This window comes from Mustela nivalis (assembly GCF_964662115.1).
Source record: "Mustela nivalis genome assembly, contig: HAP1_SCAFFOLD_292, whole genome shotgun sequence".
In the NCBI taxonomy this organism is placed as follows: Eukaryota; Metazoa; Chordata; class Mammalia; order Carnivora; family Mustelidae; genus Mustela; species Mustela nivalis.
This window is the reverse complement of record NW_028136349.1, coordinates 827,247-846,027: the sequence shown is the minus strand read 5'-3', so window position 1 is coordinate 846,027 and position 18,781 is coordinate 827,247. Positions and strand designations below refer to the sequence as shown.

The following is an 18,781-nucleotide window of genomic DNA, read 5'->3' as shown; positions in this document are numbered from 1 at the left end:
GTGCTGTGATGGAATGCCTGGAAGAAAAGGCAGACTCTCTTTAGAAGGCTTTCAGTGAAGACCTCTTTCTGTGTGGGGCCCATGGTATACCTTTCCTCTCTTGTGGTCTTTGGTCATAGAGAAATGGGCTTTCCCAGCAGGTTGAGTTGCTTAGAGACTCTGTGCTGTGTAGGGAAGGACAACTTGGGGAGGTTTGAGAGGGGCTGCTTCATGGCAAAGGCCTGCTTTTATGCACAAAGCATGGTCCCCTTAGAGCAGGTTCACTGATGCCCCAGAGTTCCCAAAAGTGTGACTAGGCCTGAGCTGCAAGAGTTCACACACCTGAGTGGCAGGTAGCATCTTGGTGGAGGAGCACCAAACTGAGGTCCAGAGCACGTGTCCTCATTGATTAAGAACTGACTACAGAGCTAGACAAACTTATTGTCAAGAAGTCTGAGGGGGATACAGTTACAGTAAAGAGCAGCAAAATACTTACTGAAGATTTTGAAAGGGAGCTTTGGGGTGCATGGATGGCTCAGTTGGTTAAATGTCTGCCAGAGATCAAACCCTGTGGTGGGTGGTGGGGAGTCCCTGCTAAGTGGGGAGTCTCCTTCTCCCTCTCCCTTTCCCTCTGCCACTCTCCCTGTCTTGCTCACTTTCTCTCTGTCTCTCTGTGTCAAATAAATTTTATAAATCTTTTAAAACATAAAAATACAAGAAAGATTTGAAACTTAAATTCACTAGTTGTAACATGTAATAGGAACCCTGTAAACAGTAATGATCACTGCTGAGAACAAAATTGATTTTTTTTAAGATTTTATTTATTTGGCAGAGAGAGATCCCAAGTAGGCAGAAAGGCAAGCAGAGAGAGAGGAGGAAGCAGGCTCCCCACCGAGCAGTGAGCCCAATGCAGGACTCGATCCCAGGACCCTGAGATTATGACCTGAGCTGAAGGCAGTGGCTTAACCCACTGAGCCACCCAGGTGCCCCACAAAATTGATTTTCCAAAGGAATATCCCAGAACACTGAGGAAAATTTCAAAGAGATGGAAATGAGAAACGAATAAGTAAGATCTGAGGTCAGGTCCAAATCTACCTTGCAAGTATCCTGAGGACAAAAGGAGAAAATAAGAGAAGTTATAACTGAACTAATGCAGCATTTACTTGAGCTGAAAAACAGTCATGCCTTCAGTTCATAAAGCCTTCAGGTCCCAGGGAGAATTAGCTGAACAGACTCAAACCAAAACAGACATAAACCTATTTGACTTTCAGGGACTAAGAAAAAATTGTCAGAGTTCCAAACAGAAACCACCAGTTCCTTCTAGAAAATGAGACAGAGTATCATTGAATATTGACTTTAAGCTCTATCCCTCAGAGCTGAAAGAACTCTCTTTCTTAGAACTCTTGCTTCCTATCACATATGTAAGCAGATGTCAGATTGATTAACCTTGTAAATTGGTTTAAGTTCTAACTCTACAAACAAAATGATAAAGAATTTGGAGACAATCTAGGGACATGTAAAAATTTGGGAAGTGGTAGACTACCTTAGGTAGAGATAAGACCCACAAACCATAGAAGAAATGACATGACACTTTATTTTAAAAATTTGAAAAGATTTGTATATCAAAAAAGAGTAAAGCTGCATGTGGGCAACAGGATGTGAAAAGCATTTGTAACATCAGCTGTTCAAGGAGTTCATGTCTCTGACGTGCCTACAAATTGAGAAGAAGACAAACAGTCCGATTGAAAAACAGACCAAATGAGAGGAAGGAGAAGTTCATGGAAAAGGAAACAGAAATGACCCTGGATTTCATAGTGAGCCAGGGAACACCATTAGTTCTGGACCATTTTGAGACACCTTTATTCACTCACCCTGTAGACAAAAACTAAAAATCATCAGGTAGACAAAAATTTGCATGAAATCATATATAAGAAACTCAGCCCCACTCTTTGATAAATTTTACAGTCTATTTTGTGTGATTGTTAATCAATTCAAAACAATCTGTTTAGAGACTCTGACTGTTCCTTACTTGGTTAAAAATTTTCAGGGAACCATCACTGTATTTATTGAGAATAAGTTCGGGTCGGGCCTGGTTAGTACTTGGATGGGAGAATAAGTTCCTCATTCTTGAAAAATACATTTGAGTGATGAAAAATAGCAAGAATAACGGAATAGCCACAAATTCAAGGTTCTAGTTTTCCCCCCGCCCTTAGTTGGAAAGGAAACTTTTCACACATGTGAGTCATCTACTTTTATTATCTGGATTTCTTAGATTCCATAAAGTCTGACCTCCTGAATCAGTTTGGATGGTTGTCTCATCCTAACTCAAACTGTCTTAAAGATTAAAAAAACAAAACAAAACAAAACAAAAACCCTTCAATCTCATGAAGAAGCAGCTCATGGCAGGGCTTGCAGAGAATGTGTTTTATTCACACTGTCTCCATGATTTTCTCCATTTTTCCCTACTCTGCCCTTTCCCTCTGGCCAGTTTGTCTTCCACCCCCTGCTGACTGTGTGATGGCTGCCCGCAGTGGGGGCACTGCTTTCCTTGTTCACATTCAGAGACAACCCAGATATTTCTGTAAAGCCCTTCCCATTTGTGTGTGTGGGACAACCTAGGTTACTGTCTCTCATAGAACAGTAACAAGGCACTGACTGTCGTGCAGCTGGCTGTGTGAATGGCCCAGGAGGAACATGACTGGCTTCCATGACAGACCCCTTCCCTGTAGTGCGGATGGGGCCAGCTTCCTGTGAGTCACCTGGGCTGCAGTGGAGGAGGCACGCAGTGAACTGGGGTTCAGGGAGGGGGAGGGAGGAAGGATGCTGGCAGTCAACTCTCCAGACCCAGTACTACCACACCCTGAAGATAGTCCTACCTAGAAATGGTCCCTGCCATTGTACAGACTCAATATGTCTCAGTGAGTTCTTCTAGTAGTTTTTTAGTGCCACTGTAGCAAATGACAAATTCTCAGTGGCTTGAAACAACACAAATTGATTATCTTTCAGTTCTGGAGGTCAGAAGTTCAAAAATCAGTCTCAGTGTGGTAAAATCAGGGTGTAACAGCCTGTGTTCCTTCTGTAGGCTCTAGAAGAAAATCCACTTTCTTGCCTTGTCCTGCTTCTAAAGCTGCCTGCATTCCCTGACTTGTGGCCCTTCATTGCACCACCTTTTATCCCTCTGTTTCCAACTTCACATTGCCTTCTGATTCTGATCCTCCTGTCTCCTTATGGATCCTCATGATTACATTGGGACCACCGAGGTAATCCAGGATAATCTCTCCCCCCTCACACCTTAATTTAATCATGCTTGCTAAATCCCATTTGCCAGGTAAGGTAAAGTACTCAGAGCTTCTTGGGCTCAGGGTATGGTCATCTTTGGGGCAGTCTCTATTCAGCTGATCAGTTGCCTCTTGTGCTCCCTTTTATGCCTCACACCTCATCTCACACGTGTCTGCATTGCAAATAAGAAATGCAGCAATTTAAACCATTGAATATTAGATTTTGGAGATAGTTGCGGGAATAAAAGCACATATAATTTTATTTGTGTCCTAAAAGTTTTTGTTTGGAATTTTAAATTTTATCTAATTGTCCCTAGGTAAATTAAATATGATTCAATCAATTGATCTGAAAAATCTTTTCAAAGAGTATACCGCTGTTGTAAAGGCCCTTCAAAACAGTATTTTGAGTGCTGTTTCCAAATGAAGTTTACACTTTCACCCTTATCACTGTATTAAAGGTCATGTTGTAGGGTTTTCTGTGTGTGTGCTTTTTTTCCAAAGTGAACTTGCTTCTCTATCTAAAACTAATACCTCTAACAGTATTTTTCACCAGGGAGGAGAGAAATTAGTGTATCTTCTAGACTAAGTTTTCTTTCCACGTAAAGAATCTATTAGGACTAATATTCATGGGAGAAGGAAAAGACAGTAGCTCTTATACCCCATATACTATGTTGACAACAACAGTATAAGCCTGACCAAAGCTGTACATCTTGGTGCATCATTTCAGCTGAAACGTGTTCAGTGAAGTATGATTTATTCCTTAGTAATTCATTTTTGTGTGAGATAAAAGTACATCAACAGAAATTAGGGAAAGCAGAGTGGTAATTTTAAAATTTCATCATTGACTGCTTTTTACCAGTTCTATAAGCACATTAATTGATATTAAAACCCATAAACGCTCATTTGGGAATGAAAAAGAAAGTTTGAGGTGGTATTGATTTTTTAATGATATTTGTATTTATTTGTATGATTATGCTTAGTTACACTTTGATTGAGTCCGAATGTGCCCTTAACAATAATCCATGGGCTCTGGGTTTCCTGAAGTTGTATGTCATGGGGTGAACAGTTAGAAAAAGTGAATCCCACCAATTGACAACCCTATGGGGGGTTATATATTACACAAACACATTTGTTTGTTGACTGCCACTCCAGTACTTTCTGTGTCCTAGAGCTCTACCCACGTGGTGCAGGCTGCCCCCATCTGTGCTGGAGAATCATGACGGGGCATTCAGTGGCCTTAGGCATCCCCACAGAGCTGCAGTTGCATCCTCTCATTTCCCACCTAGTTTGTGGGCATCCCCCTTTAGCTTGACCCTGACAGTGGACAGGTCTCAGTGTGAGCTGTCTGTGGGAAGAAAGATGTTGGGGGGCAGCAGTAGTTGTTGATGGGAAGTTTTAAGTGTCAGGTTGTATCTTGCAATTTTCCGAACCCTGGCAGTGCAGGCCTGGGCCAACCTGGTATGTCTGTTTCACCGACCAAATCTTCCTCATGTGCCCAAGAAGTGAAACCATACTTGCATTTGCCACCAGAATCAACTAATACTAAATAATAGTTGAGAATTCCAGCTTCATTATGGTGAGTGGAAAATGGACTTCTCTCTGGTTAATTCTGACATATGATTTTACTGTTCATCTTCATAAAAGGGATAAGAAATGAGGAAACGTGGATTATCAATTTGTTTTCACTCTCATCACTCACTGCAGTTATAATTTTCAAAATACCAAGATGTTTTTCAAAAGTAGTTTTTTTTGTTGTTGTTGTTTGTTTGTTTGTTTGTTTGTGGACGGAGTAGGGACTAAGACTAAGGAAAGCATTGTTCTATCAAGAGAAGTTGTTTTCGGGGCTCCTAGGTGGCTCAGTGGTTAAGCCGCTGCCTTCGGCTCAGGTCATGATCTCAGGGTCCTGGGATCGATCCCCACATCAGGCTCTCTGTTCCGCCTTGAGCAAGCTGGGCATCCCCAGCTACCCAGCTTCACAGTCATATATTATCCTTTTCCCCAAAGACCTGTTGCCCGTATATGTATTTCTAGTGGTCATATGTAAATGTGCTTGGTAACTAGTAAAATTCTCCAGGGGTTACAGTTGAAGTAACAAATTGTTCCGAGGGGTACCAGCAGTTGGGAAGTTGGACTCTACTCATTTCAAGATTCCAAACAAAAAAATATTGCCCAACAAATGACAAGACTAAAACTATTAAAGGCTCTATGGAGATACCAGATAAGGAACTGTATACAACTCTAAATAGGAGAACTAGGAATCAAGAAGGATAGATAGGTAACTTCAAAACAATGAAAATCCTAGAGCAGAAATATCCCAAGGAGAAAACCATCAGCCAAGAAACATGAAAAGATTCCTGAAATCCTCAGTGTTCACAAAAGAGCAAAGGAAAACACAACGTGTTAGTGTTAACCCAAGGAGCAGACCCCAAAGAGTGTTGCTTAATCCAATGGATTGAATTGTGAAAAACGGATTTAATTATGGAGTGGGGCACCTGGGTGGCTGCTTTCTGCTGGGGTCTTGATGCCATTGTCTTGGGCTCCAGACCTTTCTGGGCTCTGTGCTCAGCAGGAAGCCTGCTTCTCCCTCTCCCATTTCCATGGCTTCTACTCCTTCTCAAATTGGGCTTCCTCTCTCGCTGTCTCTGTCTTTCTGTCCAATTCATCAATCAATCAACCAATTCCTTCAATTCAAGAAGTAAAAATCAAATGTTGACGCATGTGGCCCTAAAGAACGACAAGAATATGGAGGGTTGTTTGATGATTTTTTAAAGATTTTCTTTCTTCCTTTGACAGAGAGGAGAAGGAGAGAGACAGGCAGAGAGGGAGGGGTGAACAGGCTCCCTGCTAAGGAAAGAGCCAGATGCAGGGCAGGGTGCACAGGCTGCTGCCTCGCCAAGTCCAGCATGAAGCCCTGCAGCAGCTCCAGCAGTCCCAAGGGGATCTCTCTGTAGGTCTTGCCTGCCCCTCCCCCGCCGGGGGCACCTGGGCGCCGCCCTCACTTCCTCCCTGGACCGACCTGTGGCCCCGCCCCACCCCCACCCCCGCGACGAGCACGCTCAGAGGGTGCTGGAGGCGCTCAAGGAGGCTTGCCTCAAGGCTCCCTGGGCTCAGCTGCTCCCTCCTGCTCCCTGCCACAGCAGCATGGAGGGCGGCGTGGGCGAAGGCGGCATCCGCTGAGGGAGCCCGGCCCTGGCAGGGCGGGCAGCACCGAGGGCACCTCCCGCTCGCCCTGGGGCCTGTCCCTTCTCTCCCCACCCCTCCCACTCTCAACCATTGTTCCCTTCTGTGAAGGGTTTGCATACTTGGTTTTAGGGCAAGAGCACAATTGAGTGTGAGGGGGAAAGGGCAGGACCAAAAGAGAGACCCAGTGGACTCTGCCCTGAGCCCAGAGCTTGCCTCAGGGCTCAATCTCAAGAGCCTGAGATCACCACCTGAGCCAGAACCAAAGAGTTGGGCGCTTCACTGAGGGTGCCACCCAGGTGTCCCTCAGCTGTTGTGGACCAATTTCTGGAGAGGGGTGCCTGCGTGGCTCTGTCAGTTCAGCGACTGCCTTGGGCTCAGGTCATGACCCCGGTCTTGCAGGATCTCCTCCCGCCTCGGCCTCCCAGCTCCTTGGGGAGTTGGCTTCTCCCACTGACATTCTACTCTCCCATGCTCTCTCTCACTTATTCTCTCACAAAGAAAGAAAAGTTTCCCAAAAAATGTCTTTAGCCTTGTTTTATGGGCTTCAATATGGTTGATCTCAATGAGTTTTCTCATCGGATGCAGACAACTTGAGGATAGCCATGTGTTTCTAAAAGGGTCCTTTTGTGTTCTGAAATATCTTCTTTCTCTGTTCATTTATCAGGTGTCTTTCCATTGTCTCTTCTCAAGACCTAGGAAAAGCAGCCTTTGAGTATTCGTTTGGGTAATGTCTAGTCCTTTTCATCCTTTTTCTTTCCACAAAATCTATACTAGCCTCTGCTTCCTTCTAAGTAGAGTTTATTTTTCACTGCCCTATTGAGGTCTTTTCTTTCAATAGAATTTGAGTCGTTCACTCTGAAGGTCATTGTTGAAATGTTGAATTTGAAGTCTACTACCTCGCTAGGTGTATTTTCTTTTTCCTGTCTATTCCTTCTTCCCTTTCCCTTTAGAACTGCCTTCTTTCGATGACCTGAGTCCTTTGGAGGCTAATCTCTGCCTTCTTTGATTGGCTGTCACAGGGGCAGTCAGAGATTAGTAGGTATTTCTGACCCTTTTTACAGTTGTTCTCCCCTTCTTTAGGGAAGCTCTAGAGTCAGCTTTCTCCGAGGGATCATTTCATCCCGCTCCTAACTCATGCTCCTTACCGGGTCTCTACTGAATATTGTGACTTAACCAGAAGAACACTTCCCTCTGGCTGGTAGGAACTCCAATGACCTCTAGCCTTGTAGGAGTCTTGGCAACCATCTGGTTCCATTGCCTTGACTCTTTGTCAGAACCTGGAGCATTTTCTAAGACACACACTGCTTCCTATGGACCAAGGACTCAAGAGGACTCCAATGCGTATTTTCAAGAGCTTGTTTTCTACTTGAATTCCGTCTCTCTGGAACCCATGGTGTTTTCATCACTCCAGCCTTCCTGAATTCCAATCTCTCTTTCCTCATACCAGAGAGACTCCCATCTTTTCCTTGGAATCTCCTCCCTACCCTCACCATCCAGAATTACTCCATGTGAAAAGCCAAGTGAATCCTGGGGCTCAGTTTATTTTTTTTTATTTTTTATTTTTTTGCTTGTTTTTCTTTTCACAGGGTTCACAAATGTGCGTTCATTTTCAATGTTTTAAAGAGTTAGATATATAGATATATATATAGATAGATAGATAGATATAGACATATCTATATCTATATAGATAGATAGATACTTTTTTTCTTTTCAATTCCCCATGGGCTTCTGGTTGGTTACTTTTCCTCTCACAGGTTTGTATTAGTTTTCTAGGGGTGCTATTACAAGATATCACAGCCTAGAGGCTGAAACAACAAATGGACAGAATTTGAGTCGTTCACTCTGAAGGTCATTGCTGAAATATTAAACTTGAAGTCTACTACCTCACTAGGCATATTTTTTCCCCCTGTCTATTCCTTCTTCCCTTTCCCTTTTGAACTGCCTTCCTTTTTATAACCTGAGTCCTTTGGAGGCTACTGTCTGCCTTCTTTTATTGGCTGTCACATGGGCAGTGAGAGATTAGTAGGTAATTCTGACCCTTTTTACAACTAACTAACTCAGGCTCCTTACCCGGTCTCTACAGAATATTCTGACTTAGCCAGAGGAACTCTTCCCTCTGGCTGTTTGTTACTCCAATGACCTCTAGCCTTGTAGGAGTTTTGTCAACCATCTGGTTCCATTGCCTTGACTCTTTGTTAGTACCTGAAGTATTTTCTTAGGCACACACTGCTTCCTATGGAACAAGGACTGAAGAGGACACCAGTGTGTATTTTTCCAAGAGTTTGATTTCTACTTGACTTATTTTTCTCTTGAACCCATGGCCTTTTCATCACTCCAGCCTTCCTGAATCCCAATCTCTCTTTCCTCACAGCAGGGAGACTTCCATCTTTTCCTTGGAATCTCCTCCCTACACGCACCATCCAGAACTATTCCAGGTGAAAATTTGAGTGAATCCTGGGGCTCAGTTTTTGTTTTTTTGTTTGCTTGCTTGCTTTCCTTTTCACATGGTTTTCAAATGTCCGTTCGTTTTCAATGTTTTAAAGAGTAATTTATGTAGATATAGATATAGACATATCTATATATATAGATAGATTTTTTTTACTCTTTTCCAATTCCTCATGGGCTTCTGATTGGTTACTTTTCCTCTAACAGGATTGTATTAGATTTCTATGGTTGCTATTACAAGATACCACAAGCCTAGAGGCTGAAACCAACAGAAGTGGACAGTATCACAGTTCTAGAGGCTACAGTGCTCATAGACCATGCTCCTTTTGGAGGTATTATGGGAGGATCTGTTCCAGGCCCCTTTCCCAGCTTGATGTATTTGGACTTTGGACTTCTTCACATGGCCCTCTCCCTCAGTGCATATCTGTGTATCCACAGTCTCCCTTAGAAGGACACAAGTCCTCCTGAATTAGGGGCCCAGGCTATTCAAATATGATCTCATCCATGCTAGTTACATCTCCAGGGACCCTATTTCCAAATAAGGTCACAAACCCAGGTGCTGGGGTAGGACTGGGATAGTATATATTCATACACACACAGACACACACGTGTGTGTGTATGTCTCTCTCTCTATATATTTATATTTACATTTATATTTATATGTACATATACTTTTAGATTTTTTTTTTTTGCCTAATAAAACATTTTTGTTCAGAATCTCAGTCTTCCTTCCTTTCAATAGAATATGATTCGCAGGGCACCTGGTTGGCTCAGTGGGTTAAAGCCTCTGCCTTTGGCTCAGGTCATGATCCCAGGGTCCTGGGATCGAGCCCCGCATCAGGTTCTCTGCTCAGTGGGGAGCCTGCTTCCTCCTCTCTCTCTCTGCCTGCCTCTCTGCCTACTTGTGATCTCTGACTGTCAAATAAATAAATAAAATCTTTAAAAAATAAAAGAATATGATTCGCATGCTTTTGGTGCCTTCTGAACAATTTGAACACCTCTACCTTCTCAATTTCCATGAAAGTTATTCTTACCTAAAGTCGTCTGCCATTTATTTTTAAAAACAGTTGGCATCTTTTTGCAGTTTACAGTGTTTTTGGTTTGAGTATATGTTTATAGGCTGATAAAGGTGACTTTCGTCCTACTCTTTCCTTCCGAATTTGTTCCTTTTTGGGAAAGTAAATTTTCTACTCTTTAAAAACAAGGACCTAGAAAAGCGAAATGTTTTTTTTTTTGTGAGTCTGCATTCCATTTTCTCATTTTGCATGTGCTTTATGTGACCACAGTTTTGGGGGCTGACAGCATTTATCAGCATTTAAAAGAAAAAAATGAAATTAAATTTAAATTAATTTAAATTAAATATATTTAAATTTAAAATTTAAAAAACAAATTAAAATTTAAAATTTAAAATGTAAATTAAATTTATTGGAAGGGGACGTGAAACATGAGAGACTAAGGACTCTGATAATCAATCTGAGGGATTTGTAGGGGTGGGGTGGGAGGTTGGGGGAACCAGGTGGTGGGTATTAGAGAGGGCACATATTGCATGGAGCACTGGGTGAGGTGTAAAAACAAGGAATACTGTTATGCTGAAAATAAAAATTAAAAAAAAAACAGAAAAATTGAACAAAACTTAAATACTTTTAAAGAAAAAACAATGTATTTTAAAAAAGGGATCTATGACTTTCTTTTTTTTTCTTGTTACTGTCAATGACATGAAGACAAAGTCAGCCTAACCTAGCCCTGTCAGCTATTAGCATGATCACTTATTTCAATGTGGAGTTAATTTAAAATGAAAACTCTGGGAGAAATAAACTATATAAATCAAGTATATAAGCATTATTCTAAAGTTTTGGACTTTGCTTCAAGAGAGTTGGCATATCTTTAGTTTCACTGTGAGAACAATAACCAGTCATTGGGGTATCTAGTAGGATGTGTAAACTGGAAGCAAACTGAAATGAATGCTAATATATATATCCATATACATGTATGCATTGTTTATACGGTATAATCATATATTAAATCCCATGGCTTTGGAAGAAAGTTCTGAACATCTCTAATATAAAATGATAGAGAATATTGCAAAATAGAATATGTAGACTTTCAAATTGGAATTCAAAGATTTGTGACAATTGTCAATATTTGCCAAACTTTTCAGTAGGTTCTTTGATGCCTGATTCTTTATTTGGGTATCAGAAAATCTTTTTCCCACATGGAAGCTTTACACATATCCCTAAGCCATATGGAATAGACACTTTGACTTATATGCAAAATATTTGTGGTCTTTGCAGAGTCATTACAATTTCTCTTGCGGTACAGATGAAGCCATAAATAAATATATTTATATTTATTTATAAATAAGTATATTTATATATATACTTTATACTTTATTTATACATATAAATAAGTATATTTATAAATATACACATATTACATAAATTGTCTCATATGTTTTTGAGTATCTTACTTGCTCTTACTCATCAGAGGTAAATCACTGCATAGGCCCATACTTAAAGGAAGTGTGCACAGTGGGTTTCATCAAATATAATATTTTTCTTCTCTTTGTACCCTCATTCAATTCCAGTAAGTACTTTACTTACACTAAATCCCGTCAACTTAACCTGTACTGGTTATTCTTGTAAAAAAGAAATGTTAAAGGGTCTCGAAAACATGGTATTTTTTCCTTCTAAAATTTGTCTCTTTTTTAATGTAAGCTAAAAAGAAAAGATAATCATTCTGTTAAAAACTTAGCCCACTGCATCTACAGGTCTTCCTCTGTTATAACATATATTTTTAGTATGTCCTTCATACTAAATCTCTAATAGTATTCATTTCACAGGCTTTTGTGCTCAGAAAGGAAAATAAAGGAGACCTTGATATTATAATAGCATTGACTAGTATTAAATGTGAGAATTTGATACCCAAAAAGGATAGCATTTTTTCAGGTTTACTTTGGTTTTAAAAATTAATATTTATTTATTTGAGTAATAAATTCATAAACCTAAATCATTCTTATATTTTTAAGTTCAACAGGCAAAATTTATTACTCCATTTATAACTCAAAAAATATTAACAATCACTTCTCAGGAGACTGAGATTACTTTATAAACACATTAAAAAGGTAGCTTAGGTAACCTGAGTGGCTCAGTCAGTTAAACATCTGACTCTGGTTTTGGCTCAGGTGGTGATCTCAGGGCTGTGAGAAAGCCCCAAGGTGGGCTCTTCACCCAGCATGTCTGCCTGTACTTCTCCCTTTGCCTCTGCCCCTCCCCCTTGCTCTCAGAAACATGCACTCACACACACCGTCTCTTTCCCTCTCAAATAAATATATAAAGTCTTTTTAAAATTTTTTAAATGTTAGTTTAGATTTCTTTAAATATTTTTAATTGCATCTATATCTATTTGGATAATTAATTGTCCATTTTACAGACATATTTAAAATCTTTCATATATTTAACTCTTCTATACATAAATTAAACTTATAGACATGATGGACATCAAGTTCTCTTAAATATTCCAATATTATGCATAATCTTTTGACCTTTGACTTTAAAACCACAAGACTAAAATGATTATGCAGGCTACACATTTTGAATTAGAATCCTTATCTAATGTTATTTTTAATGAGTGATGGTTGACATGAAGACTAATAACCAATAACCTTCCAGATTCATGGTAAGAATGTGCTTTGAAGATAGGTCGGGCCATGTGATTTGTTTTGGTCAATAAAATAAGAGCAGAAGCAACATGTGTTGCTTTGATGCCAGAAAACTTCAAGAGGCAGTGCTATATTGTCTTCCCCCAGAAACATTGATCAGCATTGCTCCAGATCGTGGTGACTCTGTCAGTGTCAGTCCCTGGTATTTTCCTGTCCTTCCTTTTGTAACAACACGGGTGGAAACTGAGGGCATCATGCCAAGTGAAATTAGTCAGAAAAGAAAAATATCATGTGTTCTCTCTTATATTTGGAATCTGAAAAAGGCTTTCTACTTAGAGAGTAGAATGGTGGTTGCAAAGAGTTAGGTGCTGAGGAATATGGAGAGATGTTGGTCAAAGGGTACAAACTTTCAGGTAAAAGATGAATAGGTTCTGAGGATATAGCCACCCAGGCATCCCTAGAATGATTACTGTTTTAAAGACTGATAATACCAAGTGAAAATGTGGATCTACAGGAAATCTCAAACATTATTGATGGGAATATAAAATAATGTCATTGCTTTTGAAAAAAAAATTATACTTTAAGTTACATGTAACACCAACACATGACCAAGTATTTCCAAAAAAAAAATAAAATAAAATAAAACTATATTTCCACCCAACATCTTCTATTTGAATTTTTAAAGAACTTTATTCAGAATAGCCCAAACTAAAAACAACCCAAGTGTTCATTAAATAGTTAATGGATTAACACATTGTGGCATATTCACACAACAAAATACTACTCAATAGTAAAAGAATATGAACATAAGGGAATAATCTCTTATATATACAAAATTGCAAATTAATTTTAAAGCATTATGCTAAGTAAAAGAAGCCAGGTACAAACACCAGATGTTATATGATTCCATAAACTACAGTGTAATGTGTAAAGAAAAGCAATTATCTAAGGTCACTGAAGACTGAGCAAAGCAGACATATGTCACAGGTAAGTCAACACTTGCTAGAAGAGAAAAATCCTAGGTAAGCTTCCTAGTTTCACCACTCAGAGCCTGAGGACAGAAAGCACCAACATTAGTGCAATGTTGTGCAACTACAATACGGATGTGATAAAACTTTTTTAATAGACTGATGAACCAAGAAGAGCAGAGTCTGGGACAACTACACAGCTGAAAAATTAAGAGGGTGCAGAGTAGAGTGAGGGCAGGATTTCTAAAATGAGAGATAAGGTAGAAACATCACATTATGCCTAAATATTTGGCGAAGTTGCCATGCATCACATGGAAAAAAAATGTAGTTTGAGTTCTGTCAAACTGCACACTCAAAAACAAAAACAACAACATTCTTTGAAAGTATATAACCTAATTCAGAATCTCTACAATGTATAATTCATACCCAGAACACAAATCCAAATTACACAAATTCCAATTAAATGGAAAAATGCCACACTCAAAGAAAAAAACAATCAGCAAAGACAAAAGTAGAGATGGATCAAGATGTTGGCATCAGAACAGATTTTAAACAAGCTACTATAATTATCTTCATGGATATGGAAATACATTGATGATGAATAAAAAGACAAATCTCAGCAAAGGAATAGAAGCTATAAGAATAAAAAAGAAATTAAAAAGTGGAAAATACAATCTGAAATAAAAATTTCACCTGACAGGATTAAACAACATATCGAGGATAAAGTAAATGAACTTTAAGACACATAAATAATAAATTAGATAAGAGAGAATTAAATGCAAAAAATGAACAGACTCAGAAAAGGTGCAACAATTGCAACATATATGCAGTGATTGTACCAGGAGAGGAAAAAAAAATAAAGGGACAGAATAAATGGATGAAAAAATGTGGCTTGTTTCTCAAATTTGGTGAAAAACATAAATGTACAAATTCAAGCTCATTGGAACATAAGCATAGTAAGTGCAAGGAAAATAACATCTACACACATACAGTCAAATGTATGCTTCATTTGAAAGTTTTGAAAGCAGCCATAGAAAAACAATATATTAAACAACATACAGAAGAACAAAATTTACTTGAGATCAGTAAAGGTAACTCTTCAATCTCCACAATGTAACGCAGAGATGTCAGAAATAGTAGACATCTTGTAGATATTTACTGAAGAGATAAAATATTTTTTGAGATGTCCAAATGAGGCTATTAATTACTTCAGTTGGTGTAGGTAGTGGGAAAATCACAATATTTGGGGGTAGAAGAGCTCAGTTAAAGGTTCACATTGACCATCAAGTAGCTGAGATTCTGAACAAGTTCCTTAGACTCTCTAACTCTATAAGTCTAATCTGCTTATCTTAAAATTGAAATAATTGCTCCACAAGGTCCTTGTGAAGATGACCTAAGACAATCCACATGAAGAGGTGCCTGGGTGGCTCACTCTGTTAAAGTGGCTGCATTCAGCTCAGGTGGGATTTCAGGGTCCTGGGACCCTGAAATTTGGATCCCTGCTCAGTGGGGAGTTGACTTGTCCTTCTCCCTCTGCCCCTACCCCTGCTCCATCCCACTTGTGTGCCCACACTCTCTCCCTCTCTTTCCCTCTCAAATAAACAAATGAATTCTTGAAAAAAAAATGATCCATGTGAAAATGTCTGTTTTTAACATATACAAATTATAATATTTATGATATTTAGTTGAATCCAAATTATGTTTCATGTTTGAGTATTTCTTACAAAGATACACTGTTTAATTTCTGCAGAAAGGCCATAATTTTGGTACCATTTTTCTGTATCAGTGGTTTATGGACTAAAAATAATTGTCCAATATAAAGGCAAATTACCTGTTGACATCTGCAAAATGACTTAAATCTTTAAAATCTTGTCCATATGTCCTCTCACTTCCCAGCATGGTGACAGAATTTTTAATTAATGCTTCTAGTTATTGATTTTCTACAACTGACCATCCTCCAAAATTTTCTTACATGGACTTTTAAAAATAATTCTTATATTGAGATTTCTAGGGGCGCCTGGGTGGCTCAGTGCGTTAAAGCCTCTGCCTTTGGCTCAGGTCATGGTCCCAGAGTCCTGGGATCGAACCCTGCATCAGGCTCTCTGCTTGGCAGGGAGCCTGCTTCCTCCTCTCTCTCTCTCTGCCTGCCTCTCTGCCTACTTGTAATCTCTGCCTGCCAAATAAATAAATAAAATCTTTAAAAAAAAGATTTCTAATAAATTGAAATTAATTTTCCTTAAAATTATTTGAGAATTTTATTTTGCATGTGCCATTTATTCCATCTCATTAAACATCACTATCTAATATCTATCTTCAAATAGCTACTAGCATTTTTTACATTTATACCACAATAAACTTTGATGGTTTAATAGTTGCAAAGTATACTGCAATGTTTAGCTATACTGCTATTTCATATAAAATCAGGACTTGGTAAAGCATACCAAATATACACAAATGTACATTTTTTATCCAGTAAGATTCAATTTATCTGAGGCAGACTGTTTTATATAGAAGTATCTTGAACAAATAGGAATTTGTTTTCTTCTTTTATAGATTAATACTTCCAAAAAGAGATAGCTTATTTGACAAAGATTCTGAAACAAACTATGACCTCCTACAAAACTGAAGTGGTTGAAAAGACAAAATATTACTAAATAGCCAACAATACTATGTTTTTATTCGCTGAAATCTAGAGATTAAAGAAAAAATATACTCTACTCTAAGCCATGCTAGGTTGGAATTATTATCCTAATACTGTGAAGAAAATTTTCATTAAGTCATGGATTTTTATGTGTGAAGGACAATCAGAGAATTATCTTTAGGAAATGGGAGAAAATTGCAACTACTTTTCAAATGTAACCTTGACATTTTGAAAAATGCAGTCATGGATCTGTCCCCATGGGGACAAATATATTACCCTTCATTTCTGCACCAAAATTCAGCACATCGTAGCCAGATCTGATCTAATCTCCATGGTCTGTCTTAGGGGGATTATATGCTTATAAAGATATGTCCCAATGAACAGCAAAGATTCACTGAATGTTTCTGATCCCCACCATTTCAATTGATACTGACAGTCATCCGTTTTTTTTAGCCTCAGGTTTTTCAAGATAAAAATCAGTTTTTATGCAGTAAAATAGATGATTCAGTCAAAAGAAAAAGTTAGTGAGAACTTCAAAGCAACCACAATACTTGGGACTAAGAATTAGACCCTATGGCTCCATTCTCCCAGTAGGACACACTTACAGAAATCAACATTGCTTACAAACATCCAGAGTTTGCCTTTATTTAACCCCTTATTAATGATAGATGGAAGGAAGGTTTAGAGTCACTAAATCCACTGCCACGTAGGTCATTATTTTCTTTTTTTCTCCTTTTTGCATTGAGATAATCTATACAAAAGTGCTTTACCTGGTACCTGAAATAAATTAGTTATCCAATAATGTGTTCATTGTGGTCTTTTAATTGTTTTGTTTCATTCATTTTTCCCTTTACACCTTGAAAAGATACTAATTAAGAACTTTTAATCAATACAGACAAACAGCAGACATCCTGTTTATTATCTGCAGATCTTTCTAAATCTCTAGAACAACAACAAAACTTTTTAATGAATCTCATCATTGGCAAGTTCTTACTGGCAATTTCATACGTGTGATTCATTAAAATATTGCCTCTGTGTATGCTGAGGAATAGGAGAACTTCGATTTTTGTCACTTTGCAAATGTGCTCGAATTAAGCATGATCTCTTCTTATATTTCAATGTTGCTGTCTATCATGGGGTCTGAGGACCTGGCCTTTGAAAGCACTATAGAACTTGCTTCCAATGCAAACACAGTAATTTCACTTCAACACCATATCACAATATATCTAAATAGCAAAATCACATAGTTAACGCAATATAACTCAATAACTTATTCATTTCAGGGTTTTATTTTTTCTTAATTGCTTTATATTTGTATGGTCCACATGGAATTTTGCTTTTATGTACCTCCATTTCCATAGTAGGCATATCAAACATTATGAACACAGTTCACTTACAAAGGCAAAAACCTTATGATAATTCATTTCATGCATTACTGTTTTTAACCTAATTGATTTTACTTATGGAAAATTTTAACACATAAAATGACGTAGTTCCCTTGTTTGTTTACTTACTTGCCATCTCTCTTCTACACTAGAATATCAAGTTTAGGAGGGCAGGAACTGTATTTCTTTGCTGCTATATCCTCATTGAATACAGTACCTAGCACACATCAGATGTACAAAAATATTTGTTAGATGAATGAGCAAATAAACAAAAGCACAGTAAATGTCTGTCTGTACTTGTTCAATCTTATGGAGGGTCAAAAACTTACACTATTTGGTCGGACAATATGGCTCCAATGGAATGGAATTGAGTATTTTTCTCCTCTTAGGTCACTTAGGCTCTCTCAAAGGACCAGAAGGCTAGGGTGTGGTTAAATCCCCTAAATAAGAAATATATTAAGAGCTGACATTATTATTTGTAATCTCAAAGACTCCAAATTCTGTTTTTTTTTCTTCCATTTGTATCTTCCTTTCCCCTTTTTCTTCCTTTTCCTTTTCTTCTCTTTCAGAGAGATCTGTCTGATCTATTGATCAGAAATCAACACTCTAGGTCAGAAATAGCCTAATAGAATCTGTATTCTTAATATTTCTAATAATGTCTAAAAATAAAACCAAAACCAATGTACTCATAAACATCATTTGAGAATCATAAATTTATGACATTTCTCTGTTTACATAATATGTGCACATACATGTATACTATATACTCATATTCTTACAAAAACAAGAATATAAAATGCATACACAAATTGAGAAATAAACCAGGAAAATAGTTTATAAAGAAGGAATGGTTCATATCAATTAAAATTGTACAAGTTTTCATAAATTTCTAGTTGGCCTATTAGCAAATTGGAGGTTTTTTTGAATGGCCAATTATCTCCTTAGGAAGTATATATCTTCTAGCCTCCAAAGGTGACAGACAGGGCCAAAACAGGAAAGATTATTAGTTGAATGGTATTAACAAGTTCTGAGTTTCAAGGTTGGAAAGTAAACTAGAGAGCTCCAAATGTGGAATTCCTGAAAAGTCAGAGAAATAAGTTCAACAAAAGAGCAACTGGCAAGGGATGGGATGTCTTAAAATTTGTTCATTGCATATATGATGTCTTTAAATATGCAGGTTTTGTTGTGCTAAAAAAAAGTTCCCTTTTATGCCTAGTGTTTTAAAATTTTGTAATCACTGAAAA

General features: G+C 38.2%; 1 protein-coding gene and 1 long non-coding RNA gene across 4 annotated transcripts in view; both read left to right on the top strand.

Moving 5' to 3' along the window:
• LOC309857056 (conserved oligomeric Golgi complex subunit 2-like) overlaps window positions 1-18,781 on the top strand; it is a gene marked incomplete at its 5' end in the record, with an annotated part of 269,912 nt that overhangs the window by 98,814 nt on the left and 152,317 nt on the right. The window lies entirely within an intron of this gene.
• LOC309857053 lies at window positions 13,208-14,098 on the top strand. Its single transcript, XR_014307452.1, has 2 exons — window positions 13,208-13,266; window positions 13,913-14,098. It is a non-coding gene; the product is annotated as an uncharacterized lncRNA (long non-coding RNA).